The sequence below is a fragment of the Lissotriton vulgaris genome, chromosome 8 (genome assembly GCF_964263255.1).
Source record: "Lissotriton vulgaris chromosome 8, aLisVul1.2, whole genome shotgun sequence".
NCBI classification, from domain to species: Eukaryota; Metazoa; Chordata; class Amphibia; order Caudata; family Salamandridae; genus Lissotriton; species Lissotriton vulgaris.
Genome location: NC_141696.1, coordinates 204986587 through 205002680, shown reverse-complemented (window position 1 = coordinate 205002680; position 16094 = coordinate 204986587). Strand labels below are relative to the sequence as shown.

Genomic DNA, 16094 nt, shown 5'->3' with positions numbered 1-16094 from the left:
TGAAGACGGTCGTCCGGGCCCCCCTAGGGACTTCTAAGACTGCCTCACTGTATTCCCTGCACGCGTGTGAGCATTGATCACGCGTGCAGCATACAGTGAAGCTTTATTTCATGATTCTATTTTGATTATCACTTTTTGTTTTTCACTAGAGTCACTCCTTTGTTGTTTATAATAAAAATTTGGATATTTGGGACCATCTCCCTTGTCTCTGGACCCGATGGAGTGGGTTGTTTACTTTGGGAGGTGCTGGGAGAAGATTGGGGAGGGTTTCTGGTCAGTTCTCTGACCTCTGCCGCAGCATAGTTGTTTGGGTGCCGGCGTTGCATGTGGCGAATCATGGTATTGTTGCCAAAAGAATACTTTTTGGCAGGGTTCCCCCTGGAAAGTACAGTGCCACAGATCAGACATGTAACTTTGGGAGCATTAACTTTCTTTAGGCCCCTTGGGATTTAAAAAAAACTCCCAGACAATGTGCTCCTTTGGCTTATAGGGGGTATTATCTTCGGCAGGAACTGCCTCCCCTCCTCCTCTTCTTCTTCTCCACCACTGTGGTGTTGTGGTGGTCCTTGTGGTGGTGGTTGAGATGCTCCTGCTGCTGCTGCTACTGTAGCCATTTCTCACTACAAATAGGTTTGTAAACAGGTCTTCCTCAGTCAAAGTACAAAGTGAAAATGAGGGAAAAAGGTGGGGGCTTTCATCATTTGGAAAAAAAAACTGTTCTAAACCAATAAAAAGTGTTATTTTCAGGTCATATGACCCGACGTGCTTACGCTACGTGCCCCGGGGCGCGCCCCGGGGCGCTTACGTAGCGCGTATCACACGGACGCGGCTACGCGATACGTCACGGTTGTGTTTTCGTTCGCGGCAACAGCGCAAACGGGACGCTCACCGGTATGAGCACCGGGGCGCGCCGCAACACTGCGCTTTCCGGTGCGCTCACCGGTATGCGCACCGGGAGCGCTCCAGGGCAAAAAAATTAAAAAGAAGAAGAATATACATTAAAAAAATAGTATTACATAAATATACAATATAGGATTCATTATAAAAAATATTATATTTCATATATTAAAAAACCTTTGAAAATCACTGAAAAAAACATAGGTTTGAGGCCCTATATATAGTTAGGAATTAGTCTTTACAAAACCTATGAAATTCACAGAAAAAACCATAGGTTTCACACCAGTTATAGTTAGGAATTAGCATTTTAAAAACCTATTAAATTCACTGAAAACACCATAGGTTTGACACCAGTTATAGTTAGCTGGAAATTTTACTGACATAAAACCATTGAAATTCCCACGTTATAGTTAGTTGGACTCACTATAACTTGCGCGCCTGCAATGCACTGCTGATGACGTCACATATTACATCACTCATGACATGGTCAGTGACATCACTCAAGTTATAGTGACTCCAACTAAATATAACGTTCAATGGTTTTATGTCAGTAAAATTTCCAGCTAACTATAACTGGTGTCAAACCTATGGTTTTTTTCAGTGAATATATATATATATATATATATATGTGTGCGGCTCGTCTTTTCCATCAAGGGGGAGAGAGTGTTGTGATATATATATATATATATATATATCACAACACTCTCTCCCCCTTGATGGAAAAGACGAGCCGCACACACAACAAAGATGCTTCCAAGCACTTATTCGAGCAGATGGGCGATCCTGACACGTTTCATTCCATCTTGGAACTTCTTCCGAGGTAAGCCCGGGCAAATAGGAAACCGATTGCGAGTCCCCACATTTATATACATATGGTAGACATCTCCTCTGGTTCTTGGTAAGGTTTTCAGCCTTCTACACGTGCGTTATAAAGGAGTTTTATCAGTGTAGCCAGGTAGGACTGACATTTATTTATTTTATTTGAAAGTTTTATATAGTGCGAACAAGACCCTTGCGGGTATCAGAGCGCTTTACAGGGTAAATGTAGGGAACAAACAGGTATAAAAGTAAATAACATATTGTTCTGTACAATCAAGAGTCGTATAAACACTTATAAATATGGCTCATGTGAATTTAGCCATGAGGAGCGATTTTTTTTTAAAGATGCCATAGAGGGGATTCAGTCTAGTTTCTGGGGGCAGGGCATTCCAGATCCTGCGTGCCATCCCCGAGAAGGCTTGTTTGTACATTTTCTTCTTGCTGAATCTTTGTGGTTTCAGTAAGAGGTGAGTAGCACTTCTGGAGGATCCGTTGCCACAAGAAGGCATCAATTTCTGTGCCAGATAACTAGGAGTGTTGTGATATATGGCTTTATGCGTCATACATGCGATTTGTAGTTGAATTCTGGCTACGAATGTTAGCCAGTTTAGGGATCTAAAATCCGGGGAGATGCAAGAGTTTCTTTTGGAGCCAGTAATAAGTCTAGCTGCAGCGTTGATTGACGCTCTCAAAGGGGCCGTCGAGGATCTGGGAAGACTGCAAAGAGAGACACTTCCATATTCCACTTTTGAGATGACTAGTGCTTGTACGGCCAGTTTGAAGTCCTTTGCGGGCAGGAATGCTTTAAGTTTTCTCAATGTGTTCATCTGAAAGTTTTGTTGCAGCGCTGAGGTGTTTCTGCATTTTTAGCTTTCTGACCAGAGTTATTCCCAGTGATTTCACTGAGTCGATGATCAGAGGTTGTCAGTTGAGTGCTGTTAGATGTTTCAGCCTGCCTTGAATTATGGATACTTGGGAGGGAGGAGCGATTAGGAGGAATTCTGTTTTGAGGGTGTTTAGTTTTAGATGGTTTTCGGCCAGCCAGGTCTGATTTTTTTGTAGCGTTGAGTTGGGCAATTCTATTGAGAGGATCTTTAAATATAGTTGTGTATCATCTGGGTACATATGATACTGTACATTTGAAGACTTAGGAATTTCGGTGAGTGGTTCCATGAAAAAGTGTAGGCCAGAGGATTGATCCCTCTGGGACCCCTAAAGAGACTGGGACGGGTTTGGACAAGGTTTGATTGACCTTGAATCATTACGATCTGTTTTGAAGGAATAAGGTGAACACATTTAGCACAGATCCAGATAATCCCATTCTGTGTTTCAGTAGGTCTAGCAAGTTTTCGTGTGTTTGACGTTGTCAAAAGCCGAAGATAGGTCGAGCAAAATTAACAAACAGGCTTCGTTTTGGTCAAGGATTTGTAGTGCATCATCTATTATGTGGGTCATGGCTGATACTGTACTTTGCCCTGCTCGGAAGCCAGACTGGTTTTAGGGTGAGAAGGTTGAACTGATCTAAATCTTTGCCAAGCTGAATGTGTACACATTTTTCTAAGAGTTTGGCAAGGGTAGGGATGTTGGATATTGGGCGGTAATTGTTTAAGTCTGTGCGGTCAGCCATTGGCTTCTTTAGGATGAGGGATACCTGCCCAGGTTTGAGGATTTCAGGGATGATTCCTTGAAGGAGAGAAGTATTTATAATCGAGGTCCCTAGAGGCAGTAGCAGTGGAATGAAGTCTTTAATCAGTTTGCGGGTAGAGGGTCTGTGAAGTGATTGACGGGATTCAGAGCCATTAGTATTTTGAGTATAGCTTCTTCAGTGTAAGTATTGAAGGAGGAGCAGGAGGCATTATTTTTAAGGTCAATCTTTGGTGAGCTTAGGGGTGGGACTCCAGGAAGAGATGATGAAGTGTCCATATGTGTATCAGTAAGTGTTGTTAAGTCATTGAGTAGGTCCTTCTTTATGTTTTCGGTTTTCAGAGTGAAGAAGGAGGCAAACGCTTCGCAATTGGGGCTTGAACCTGCTTTGGCGTGTGAGGGGTGAGGTGCCGCCTTAGACTGAGTTTTGGTTAGATCGAATAGTTTTTGGGGACGATTCCTGGCTTGGTCTAAGATTCACCCCATACCTCACAGATGTGCCCTAAGAATGCTGAAACAACTGTGAGGTATCTTAGGTTTTCATCTAGTGGGGACAGGGCTGCAGTTTGGGCAGTACTGTTCCTACAGCAGCAAGACCCATACTGATTTTCATATGGCAAGTCCTTGTCTAGAAGTAGTGGTCTAAACACCATGGGCTAGAATGTGGCCCAAGCGGTCACTAATGGCCAAGACGAATTCTAGCATTTTTTCCATTATTGTTTGTTGTGCTACATAAAGAAAGGACTTCACCACACTGTAGCAAAATTAGACACTGCAGAGCAATGGGGCATGGTCTCTGGACAAGATGGTCTTGGTAATAAATGTTTCTGTCCTCTTCACGCTAAAATATTAATTGCACACATCATATTGTTATTGTTATATGCTATTCAGACTGTTTAATTTGTAAAATAAAGATACAACTAATAAAAAAATAATTACAATATTTTTTTTTTAAATCTTTTTATTATTTTAAAACAAGAGAAAAATAAGACATATCGGGTGTCATACATTCGAACATAATAGTAAGGTGAACAGACACAATTATGGGATAGATGTGGAACAACAACAGAATAATTGAGACACCTACGCTATGCATTACGAAGCAGGAGTTGCAACAGAACAATCAATGATACAACTGAGCGCAGGCCCTCAGAACCCGTCCACTCACAAAATCAGGATATTAAAAGCAGCACGGCACCAGATATTGGAACATATTCAAAATCAGGATATTCCATCAATATAGCTCGAGAAAGAAAAGCAAAAAGAGAATATGAAAAAGAAGACAGTGAAAAACGCGCTACTCCCCACCCCCCACCCTGCACATGGCCATCGCCTAACCCCAACTAGCAGTGTGCCTGTTGCCCCATCTAACTAGTTACTAAAAGTAGAAAAAGAAAAAACTGGAGGAGGGCATTTTCATATATGCCCCCAGTCTCCCCTCCCCCCCGCCAAAACCAAGAATCCGCCCAGTTTCAGGCGAATCCGTTATAGGTTTGCAAAAAAAGGTCCTCCACGTGGGAATGAAGAGCCCCAATGGCCGCCAGTAATGTCCGTAATGACGGTTTACTCTCAGTCTGCTCCTCCGCTCCTCGCTCGGCAACCACCATATTCACGTCCCCGAGGGAGCCCGCCCTCCCAGGGGAACATGAGGTTCCGTAAGTGGTGTTTTCGACTCATATGAATATGGTCGAGTCTGGTATCTATGAACCGCAAATGACGAGTTTAGTAAGTGTGCGCAGTTTTGCTGTGCTAACTTAAACCGTTCGTTTGTTATGTGGGTTTTTCATCTGTACCCACGGGTTCCATCTTAGATACGGCATCCATTTTGTCTCTTGCCCTCAAGTAGCCAGCGAACGGACGATGTCCGCTTCGCGACCCTGGGACTCCCAAGATATTTGCGGAAGACACATGTTTTTTGTAAGTGTCTTTATGACGAGGGGGATGCTACTGTAAGGCAGATGGCGCCGCTCGAGGCTCATCTTGCCGCACGGACTTATTGTCTCAGCCGTGCATCTCATTAGGCACGTCCCTTTGATGCCTGTATCTCGTGTTTCCTGATACCTCCCCTTTTACACCCTTTCCGATCTCCCCACTGTCTCCGTCTTCCTCTACACCTGTCTTTGTTCCTATTTCGATCTGTTTTACTGCTGATTGGAATTTGCTAATGGTGGGAAGATGGGTTTTTACAGTTGGGAACCGCCAAATGTTTCCGCACTTATGTTCCGGACCTCATGTGTTTCAAAGTGACCAAAGCGACCCCTCTGGGGGATAATGGTGAGAACCAGGTTGTAAACTTTTGTGTGCCATGTTGTCCTATGGGTAAAAACTGTATAAAAGGAGCGATCCACAGAAGCAATTTGAAGCAGTCTCCCCAAGTTGCACGTGGTGTACTTGCCGTGATTTCTGTGTTCCCTGCAGCAAATAAACCTTGAATCTTTGACGTCGAAGGAAGTGTCCCGTGTCTCTGTGATTCGTACGCCGGAGCAGGTTACCCACGAAGGTTTCAGGTGTTGTGCCCTGGCACCGCTGGGTTTTAAAGAACCCAGTCCTTCAGTTGGCGCCCAACGTGGGGCTGCATCAGTGGTACCGGTCCAAGCCCGACGATCGTGAGGAACTTCGTGTGAAATCTCCGAGGGAAGGTGCACTCCGCTTCATCGATCCTGTTGTCGAAATAAGTGGCCCGAAGACTTTTCCCGCGAAGATTCCCGCCTCCGGACGGCTGCGACGGACTGCTGCCCTGACTGTAGACCTGTTTTGGCGCCTGGCGTAGACCTTGGTAGAGCGAGACGATTGACGGGCCTTCCTGGTGACGCCATCGATTTTTTTGAGTTAAGTATTTGTGGGTCGCTCCCAGAGTTCTTGGTTGTTGACACTTTAGCGAGTGTTTTTGTTGTTAAACACTGTGTGAGTGTTTTTGTCGGTGACACTTTGCTAGCGTACTTTGTTGTGTTGTTTGACGACTGCAGCCGCCAAAAACCGAGGGTTTTGTTCTTTGCTGGGACTTGGTAAATCCCGTAACCCTTGAAGTTTGTGAAACTCGGCTAGTGTGCAAGATGCCTGGTCGCAGTACTTTGTTTAGTTGTTTCAGACCTTGTGGTACGGATTCCCGACTGGAGGACTCGTGTCCGATACCTCCGGTTGGAACTCCCACTTATGAGCTCTATAGTAAACATGGGCTAGGCCCAATTACCTTTAACGATTACTGGATTAAATACACGAAGAAGGACGGCGACCTTCGCTGGCCACCTCATGGTAGCTTCGAGGCCCCGATCCTAGATAATCCAGAGATTAAATTATTCGAAAGAAAGTCAAGGCCGGCCATGTTTGATGCCTTTCGGTTGTGGCGTAAAGAAGCCCGACAGAAAGAAATCAGACAGAATAAACATACTCAGCGAGATAATGTCGCTACCATAGTGAAGAAAGCAGAGCAATTTCAGCGAGATAAGGAGGTTAAGGATAAGGAAGTGTTTGACCGATTACAGCGTATGACTGTAGATAAATGTTATCCCGCTTTGCCTACGGAGTCGGAAAAGAAGGAAGAGCCAGTTGAGGATCCTTTAATGTCTTATCTTATGAAATCGCCGCCTCCGTACGTACAGGGTACCGCAGCTTCTGTGGTCCCTGCCGTACCTATACTTCCGCCTATTCTTCCTCCGCCTGTTCCTCAACCTGTACCTGCCCTTCCGACTGTTCCTGCTCCTTTGCCTGTTGCTATCCCTACTGCTCCTCCGCTTCCACATACTCCTGCTCCCGCTACTGCTCCTGCTACTGCTCCTGTTTTGTTAACTCCTGCTGTTGCTACTGTTTCTACTCCTTCTCTTGTTAGCCCTGTGTCCTATACTTCTCCCTCTACTCGTAGTCGTAATTCTCCTCTTGCGGCTAGCTTCTTTCATTCGCTCGGATCTGTTCATGGGTCCGCTGGTTCTGATGGTCCTCAGAGACGTAGTCAGCTTCCTGGAAACAGAGAACGCGTTGCGCTATATAATATGGCGATGGGTTGGATGGTAAATCCTCTTAGATGTCCACCTCGTGTTGTCCTCGACACGTTTTGTCAATTTAATATACCAACCCAGAGATATGTGTTTAATGAAATGTGTAAGTTCCTTTATGATCAAATAGCGACCGATGCGCCTGACGAGGTGCTCGCCGCTTTGTCTGATCTTCAGCTCCAGTTCGCAAATGGGCTGATAGTGGATACCAACGTTCGACGTGCTGTTGAGCGGTTGCTATCTCTTCGTCCCGCGCCGATACCTCATGCATTGTTCGTTGAGGATATTGAAAAGCAACCAGACGAGTCTGGCCAATATCCTATGCGCGAAGTTCCACCAGTGTGGATGCCAGGCGATGCTACTGCTATTCCTATTGTTCCGCCGCATTTCCAGAGAGTATGGATTCATCTCCCATGGAAACGATCAGAAGTGTTACAGGTGAAGCAATCTTTGCCTGACCCTCGCAAAAATCCTGCAGGGTACTACAAAGAATTATCGCAGCTCGTAGACGCTACGATAATGAATCTTGCTGATATCGATATGTTGTTTGGCAATGTCGTACCGCAACCGGTATGGGCTAAGATTCGTCAGGAAAATCACGCAAACGAACTAGGTGGTGATTGGGCGGCCATTGTAGCGGCGGATGGGTTGCAAGTTGGTGGTGCTAAGCCTGAACAGTTGATTACTGCCCTTCCTCAAAGAATTATAACGCTCATGAAAACGCTTATGCCAGCTATGAGGGTAAATTGGGACAAATTGTCAGCTTGTAGGCAAAAGAAGGATGAGAGTGTTTCCGACTTCTTTACGAGGTTCGAGGAAGCATTCATCGACCATAGTGGGCAGGATATGGGCACTGAGGGTGGTCAGAGATTGTTTGTGGATAAATTTGTTTCGAATTTATTGCCCGATTTGAGCAATAAGTTAAAGAATTCGGAAAGTGCATGGGCCGTTTCTACTTCGGCTCAGATATTGGCTACGGCGCAATATTATGAGAATAGGGAGAAGGAGGAGAATGACCGTGCTGATAAAAAGACGAAAGAGCTCAAAACTAAAGTGTTGTTGCAACAAGCGTATCCTCCGCGTTCTAATCAGAATGCGTCCCAACAGAATAGATCGCAGTCGCAATCGAATCGATCGCAGCCGCGTAACGATTCCTCCTCCCAAAGATCATCGTTAGGGTACAATCAATGTGCTTATTGTAGACAGGAGGGACACATTAAATTCAATTGTCCTGTTTTGAATGAACGTAATAGTGGTAACTCATCTAGAGGAGGTCGTGGTGGTTCACAGCAGGCATCACGTGGTAGAGGCCGTGGTTCTCAGAATGATCGTTCTGATAACTCATCCGATTCTAATAATTGTTTCGATCAACGTGGATCATCGCAAGGACGATCTGCGCAGTACAATGTAGATGACTATTACGTCGATCAGGGAACTGACGACAGTAATTACTAGGACAGCCGAAGACAAGGAGAGGGAGTGGTATCAGTTCCGGTTGATCAGAGAGGGCCTTACGTCGCAGTTGCTACATCGGGCGTCGTTGAGCCTTTTCTGTTGGACACTGGTGCAGCGAAAAGTTCTATCATGCATTCGAAACTCCCTGGCGCACCTTTGTCTGGCTTAACAAATGTTTCCGTTGGATTCTCTGGCGCCCCTGTTAGCAATCCAGTTTCACGCCCTTTGCCCCTTAAAATTGGGCCACGTGAGCTAGAAGCTCCGTTGATTTTGACTACGGGTTGTGGTGAAAACCTTTTGGGCCTGGATTTGCTTAAACGTTTGTACGCGACTTTGTATTGTTCTCCTGCGGGTGTAAAGCTTACGTTAGGAGAGAGGGTTGTCTCTCCCATGTACTTGTCCCTCGATAAGCTCCCACCGGAATTGAGTTCTCTTCCTGCGTCTTTGTGGGCAACAGGTCCAAATGATGTGGGCCTACTTGATATCTCCCCTTATGTTGTTCGGTTGAAATCTAATGTGCGTTTGCCACGTATTCCCCAATATCGTATCTCCCTTGATGGTGAACGAGCACTGTTGGCGATCATCTATGATTTGATCGAGAAAGATGTTATTGAAGAGACTCGGGGAAACGTGTGCAACAGCCCTGTGCTGCCCATTCTCAAACGTACTGATCCTTCAAAACCGCCTGTTTATCGCTTTGTTATCGATTTACGGGAGGTGAATAAAATTGTGGTTCCTCAATTTCCCGTTGTGCCTGACATCACGGCGCTACTGACTCTGATTCCAGCTTCTGCATCATGGTTTTCGGTGATTGACTTGAAAAATGCGTTTTTCAGCATCCCGATTGCCGAGGAGAGCAGGGACCTTTTCGGTTTCTCTCTTGGTGGACGCAGCTTCCGGTTCAAACGCGCTCCTCAGGGCTACTGTGAAAGTCCATCTATTTACAGCCAAGCCTTGAAGGGTCAACTGGATGCGTTTAGGTTGCCGGTTGGTGCGGCCTTGATCCAATACGTCGATGACTTATTGGTGGCTGCTGATACTCAGGACATTTGCAAAATTGCTACGGTGTCGTTGCTGCAACATCTCTGTGAGTTAAATCACAAGGTGTCGCCTTCTAAACTCCAATATTGTTGTCAAGAAGTAACCTATCTAGGTCACTTATTGTCAAAGGAGGGAAGGAGATTGACCCCAGAGAGAATTGCAGCGATTGCGCGAATGGCTGTGCCGAAAACCCAAAGAGATGTGCGTGCCTTTCTAGGTATCACGTCGTACTGCAGGCAATGGATTCCTAATTTTTCATTGCTAGCGAAACCATTGGTGGCTCTTACGTGCAAGGATGTTTCAACTCCTTTACCATGGACGGAAGAATGTCAGAAAAGTTTTTCTGAACTGCGTGATTCATTGTGTTCGGCTCCTGTGTTAGGTACCCCTGACTACAGTAAGCCGTTTACGTTATATGTTCACGAGAGGGAAGGTTGTGCTTTGAGTGTCTTAACGCAAACTTTTGGTGGTAAGCAACGTCCATGTGCATATTTTTCCTCGACCTTGGACCCAGTAGCTAGAGCCTTGCCGAGTTGTTTACGAGCAACAGCGGCAGCTGCGGTCTCCATCCGACAATCAGCAGGATTGGTCATGGATAATATGCTTACGGTGATGGTTCCGCATGCAGTCGATACTCTTTTGAATCGAACGAAAACTCAGCACTTGACGAGTGCAAGGTTGTCTGGGTACGAGTTGACGCTCTTGGCAAGCCACATTCAGATAAAACGTTGTAATGTTCTGAACCCGGCAACTTTGTTACCAATTAGCACAGAGTCAGATGAAGTAGCAGAACATGATTGCTATTTGAGGACCGAAGAAGAAACAAAGGGTCGAGTGGACCTTAAAAACACCCCATTGGAAGATCCGGATGGCACACTGTATGTGGATGGGTCATGTTTTAAGTTGCCGAATGGCGATGTGACTACTGCTTATGCCGTTGTAACATTGAATACTGTGGTTGAGACTGCAAGGTTGAATCAGAATTCTGCCCAAGCTGCAGAATTGATTGCTCTTACTAGAGCGTGTGTGTTAGCGAAAGGGAAACGTGTGAATGTGTTTACCGACAGCCAATACGCGTTTGGCGTCGCTCACAGTTTTGGACGATTGTGGAGAGAGAGAGGTTTCTTGACGTCGCACGGTACGAAGATACAGCATGGCCAGCTTGTGAATGATCTTTTGGATGCATTGACTTTGCCTACGCAAGTTGCGATTGTTAAATGTAGTGCGCATCGTAAGGTGACGGATGATGTTGGTCGTGGTAATGCGTTTGTGGATGAGATTGCTAAGGAGACTGCCCGGAACCTTAGCACTCGGATGTATGTGACGAGTTCGGTTAGGTGGCCTACAGAATCGAGTATGTGTGAGGACACTATCGAGAGTGTGAAAGCAATTCAGAATGAGGCCACCGAGACTGAAAAAATGAAGTGGAAAGAAAGTACGGGAAAGTTGGATGCGAATGGTTGTTGGATTGATTTGTCTGATCAGAAAAGATGGATGTTGCCTGATGCGTATGTGCTGGCCGTTGTGACAATGGCGCATGGGTTAGCACATATTAGCGTGAAAGGTATTTGTAAATTGTTGTCTCCGGTGTGGAAGAATGATGGCATTACGAAATGTGCTGAACGTCTGGTGAAGAATTGTATGGTGTGTATGATGTACAATCCTGGCAAAGGAACCCCAACTCCTCCTGGCAGTTTTGCTCCCCCTTCGTATCCCTTTGAGGTGATTCAATTGGACTTCATCCATATGGAGCGATGCAATAACCTGAAATATGTTTTAGTTGTGGTTTGCGCATTCTCCCGATGGATCGAGGCCTATCCTCTCAAAGACAATACTGCTTTGTCTACTGCGAAAATCCTACTGAAGGAATATTTTCCTCGGTATGGAATGCCTAGAGTCGTGTGGTCAGATAACGGAAGTGAGTTTGTGGGTAGTGTGATGAAGAGTGTGTGCAAGGGCCTTGGAATTAATCAGAAATTCCACAGCGCCAATCATCCCCAGTCAGCTGGATTGGTTGAAGGGTACAACGGCACCCTTAAACTAAAGTTAGCGAAGATTCAGGCTACGACTGGTCTTTCGTGGCCTGACGCTTTACCTTTAGCGTTACTGTCAACTAGGGCGACTGTACACTCCCGAGTAGGGCTTAGTCCCTATGAAATAGTGTTCGGCCGTCCTGCGAATGTGTGGGGGGTTCCTAGGCCAGGAATGTTCTCTGATCTTGAGTACCCAATGTTGATCGATTACCTGCATGACTTGACTGCTAAACTGAGGTTAATTCACCAACAGGTTTACGACGCATTGCCGACGCAGACGGAGGGTCCAGGCCACCAGCTCCAGCCTGGAGACTGGGTGGTGACGAGAAATTTTTCACGCAAGAATAACCTGGACCCGAGGTTTACTGGACCCTATCAAGTGCTCCTGGCCACGAGGACTGCCGTTCGTCTCGAGGGACGTAAGAATTGGGTGCATGCCACCCACACCAAAAGAGTCCCCATTCCTTTGCCGGCAGACCCGTGGGTAAGGAGAGGCATTGCGTCATCTGAAACAGAAACATTGCCGGCGTTTGTGCCTTTTAGCGACGCACAGCCTGTTGGAGAATCCTCAGCGCAGCAGAAAGACACTGTTGAACATTTGGCATCACAAGACTCAAGACCAGAACACTCAACTGATCAGCAGGACGCTGTCCCTTCAACGGATCCTTTGTTTGACGAGCAGACACGTCCTGGGAAAACCCGATACTTTTTGCGATCTCGCACTAAGGACAAATAAAAGGATCTTGCTTTGTTGTATTGATAACTGCATTATCCCGTTTTCCGTGATCAGTTTTGAACATTCATATTACTGTGATTATTTTGTATATATATATATATATTGAGCTTCATTCCTTGTACTTTTTGCTTCCACAGCTGAGAGACTTTGTTATTTGCACATATACGTACTGTGCATTAAAGGCCGTAGGGCCGCGCGCGTACTTCCTTCTGGATAGTAGGTCTTGACGCTAGGTTAAAGGCCGTCGGTTCCTGGGAACTCCTGGGGATTGACTATTGCTACACAGAACGAAGTGCGTCAAGAAACGTTGCGGACGGTCGTAGGGAATCGAAGCTGAATGATTTGGAGGGAGCTCAGGTTCACAGATTCAAGCTGCAGCAACTCAGTCGTACCAAATGTTTTATATTCCAACTGTTTGTATTGTTCTTGACTGCTTCTGCATTATTGGCGGGTGGGGTGTATTATACGATGTCTTACTTCTTGCTTTCTGCTACACCTACTCCTACTCCTGATCCTAAACTTACCTCTACTGTTTCTCCCCATTCCTTTCACATGTTACCGGAACACGAGCAGGCTAGACGTGTAGAATTCCGCAACAATTCCTTTATTCAGCTCCTTCATCAGCATCAGTTAGTGGTTAACACTACTAATTGTTGGGTGTGTGGGTTGATGCCACATACTACGGATAAGGGAATTCCATATCTGGTATTACCGTATAGTTCCCAAGGGTCAGCTCGAGCATTCCAAACAATGTTTCGAAGCGCACTGGGTTTCCACCCCATTCGAGAACCACGTTCCCCCTACTCTGGTCCTACCTCGTATCAAAAACCTTTGTCGATAGCAATAGAGGATTTAGATAGTGATATCTATGATCCCTCGCTTATTCCCGAAGAAGAGGTACAGGCCTATAGGGTCCTAAGTAGAGGTGAATATAGTGCGTTCACTAGCGAAAAGCAGCTTAAAAGCTCGCCTCCGATATGGGTCGTACCCCACACTGGTAATTTTTGTCTCATGGGTCGTGGCCGAAGATCGCAAGCCCGACTTGGAGCAAGTGCTTGCACTGAAAATTACATATTGCCGATGGTCTCGTCCCCTGTGTTTCTGGCTGCCAAGGGTACATACTTTATCTGCTATGATCGTGCATATGCATGGTTGCCCGCTGACTTCATGGGCTCATGCTTCATTGCAAATTTGTTGCCTCCGACGTTCACTGTAGATGCCGATTATCATAAGACTAGAGTTGTACGAGGCGTAATTAGCGAAGAGGATACTGCCGGTCAAGAGGCAGGAGACTTTTTTAAGGGTTTCCTCCCGTTTTGGGGACCTATGGTCAATAGTAGGAACCTGAGACAGTTGACTCGAGTGGTAGAATCGACAGCTAATATTACTGCCAGTGCCCTTGGTAATATCACCACAGAACTTCAGGCGGATAGACTTATGACGTTACAAAAACGTATGGTTTTAGATGTCATCTTAGCAGATCGAGGTGGGGTATGTAAGGTGATCCATTCGAGCTGCTGCATTTTTATTCCAGATAACGCTCCCACTGTCTATCAAGCCATCTCGAGGTTGCATAAGATCTCCGAATCCATACACGTGGATGTAGGGGATTGGACGCTACTTGGGTGGTTTTGGGGCCTGATGTCGACTTGGGGTTGGAAGATTCTGATGATCATCGGAGTCGTTGTAGTGTTCCTGTTCACGTGTTGCCTTTGTGTGCAGTGTGGTCCTGCCTTATGTGGCCTCTGTGCTACAACGTGTATGAGACAACCATCTGTTACCAAGGGGACTCGGTTGGACAGAGCTATGCTACAGCAACATCTCGATGGTTTGATGAATATCGAATATGATTCCGACTAGTGCTTGCCTACATGAGGGCAAAAGGAGCGTCTGAGGTTCCGTGACAATTGTAAGTGGTGTTTTCGACTCATATGAATATGGTCGAGTCTGGTATCTATGAACCGCAAATGACGAGTTTAGTAAGTGTGCGCAGTTTCGCTGTGCTAACTTAAACCGTTCGTTTGTTATGTGGGTTTTTCATCTGTACCCACGGGTTCCATCTTAGATACGGCATCCATTTTGTCTCTTGCCCTCAAGTAGCCAGCGAACGGACGATGTCCGCTTCGCGACCCTGGGACTCCCAAGATATTTGCGGAAGACACATGTTTTTTGTAAGTGTCTTTATGACGAGGGGGATGCTACTGTAAGGCAGATGGCGCCGCTCGAGGCTCATCTTGCCGCACGGACTTATTGTCTCAGCCGTGCATCTCATTAGGCACGTCCCTTTGATGCCTGTATCTCGTGTTTCCTGATACCTCCCCTTTTACACCCTTTCCGATCTCCCCACTGTCTCCGTCTTCCTCTACACCTGTCTTTGTTCCTATTTCGATCTGTTTTACTGCTGATTGGAATTTGCTAATGGTGGGAAGATGGGTTTTTACAGTTGGGAACCGCCAAATGTTTCCGCACTTACGTTCCGGACCTCATGTGTTTCAAAGTGACCAAAGCGACCCCTCTGGGGGATAATGGTGAGAACCAGGTTGTAAACTTTTGTGTGCCATGTTGTCCTATGGGTAAAAACTGTATAAAAGGAGCGATCCACAGAAGCAATTTGAAGCAGTCTCCCCAAGTTGCACGTGGTGTACTTGCCGTGATTTCTGTGTTCCCTGCAGCAAATAAACCTTGAATCTTTGACGTCGAAGGAAGTGTCCCGTGTCTCTGTGATTCGTACGCCGGAGCAGGTTACCCACGAAGGTTTCAGGTGTTGTGCCCTGGCACCGCTGGGTTTTAAAGAACCCAGTCCTTCAAACAGACAAAAGAGGAGCAGACAACTGCAGAGGGAGACTTGTAGTTCACCACGGTGTTACTCTGTACTCCGTCACCGCAAGCGAAGACCCCAACCCAGCGGACGCCGGCGGGGGTCAGAGCGGGCCACCGAGTCAGGGACCTCCGCCCACAGCCCCAGTCGTACGTCGTCGACCCTCCATCGATGTATAATGACTCAGCAGACCGCCATCAAAATCAGCCAAGAAAACTTCCACGGCAATGGACCGGACCCTGTCACACACCCATGGCCGATGTTATTCAACTGGAACCCGGCTGGGCCAGTACTCGAGTCCCCGGCTTCCAAACTGGCCTAGGCCGCAAACTGAAACACGATGTATCTCTGTCTACCATATCAGTAGAAATCCCGGGATCGCACCATCAAACTGTAGTCAGGTTCATACACACGGAGGCAGGGCGTAAACGCAGGATAAATGACAGGATAGTCTGGTAGGAGACGGAGGTCGGCGGAGCCGGGGACCGAAGCAGCCATCTTGTTCGCTAGCGTAGCCAATAATTACAATATTAATGATAATAATAAATGTGTTAACAAATAAAAACCCATTCCTGATAAAAAAACATGATAGTGAGTTAAGAGATTGATATTGACATGCTCTTTTCTCTGCCTGGCACAAGTTTGAATCTCAGTAAACTTCG

At 46.2% G+C, this 16094-nt stretch overlaps 1 protein-coding gene across 1 annotated transcript in view; it reads right to left on the bottom strand.

Annotated features, from left to right (window-relative positions):
• LOC147696876 (glutamate carboxypeptidase 2-like) overlaps window positions 1–16094 on the bottom strand; it is a 653445-nt gene that overhangs the window by 120462 nt on the left and 516889 nt on the right. The gene's annotated exons all lie outside the window — the stretch shown is intronic.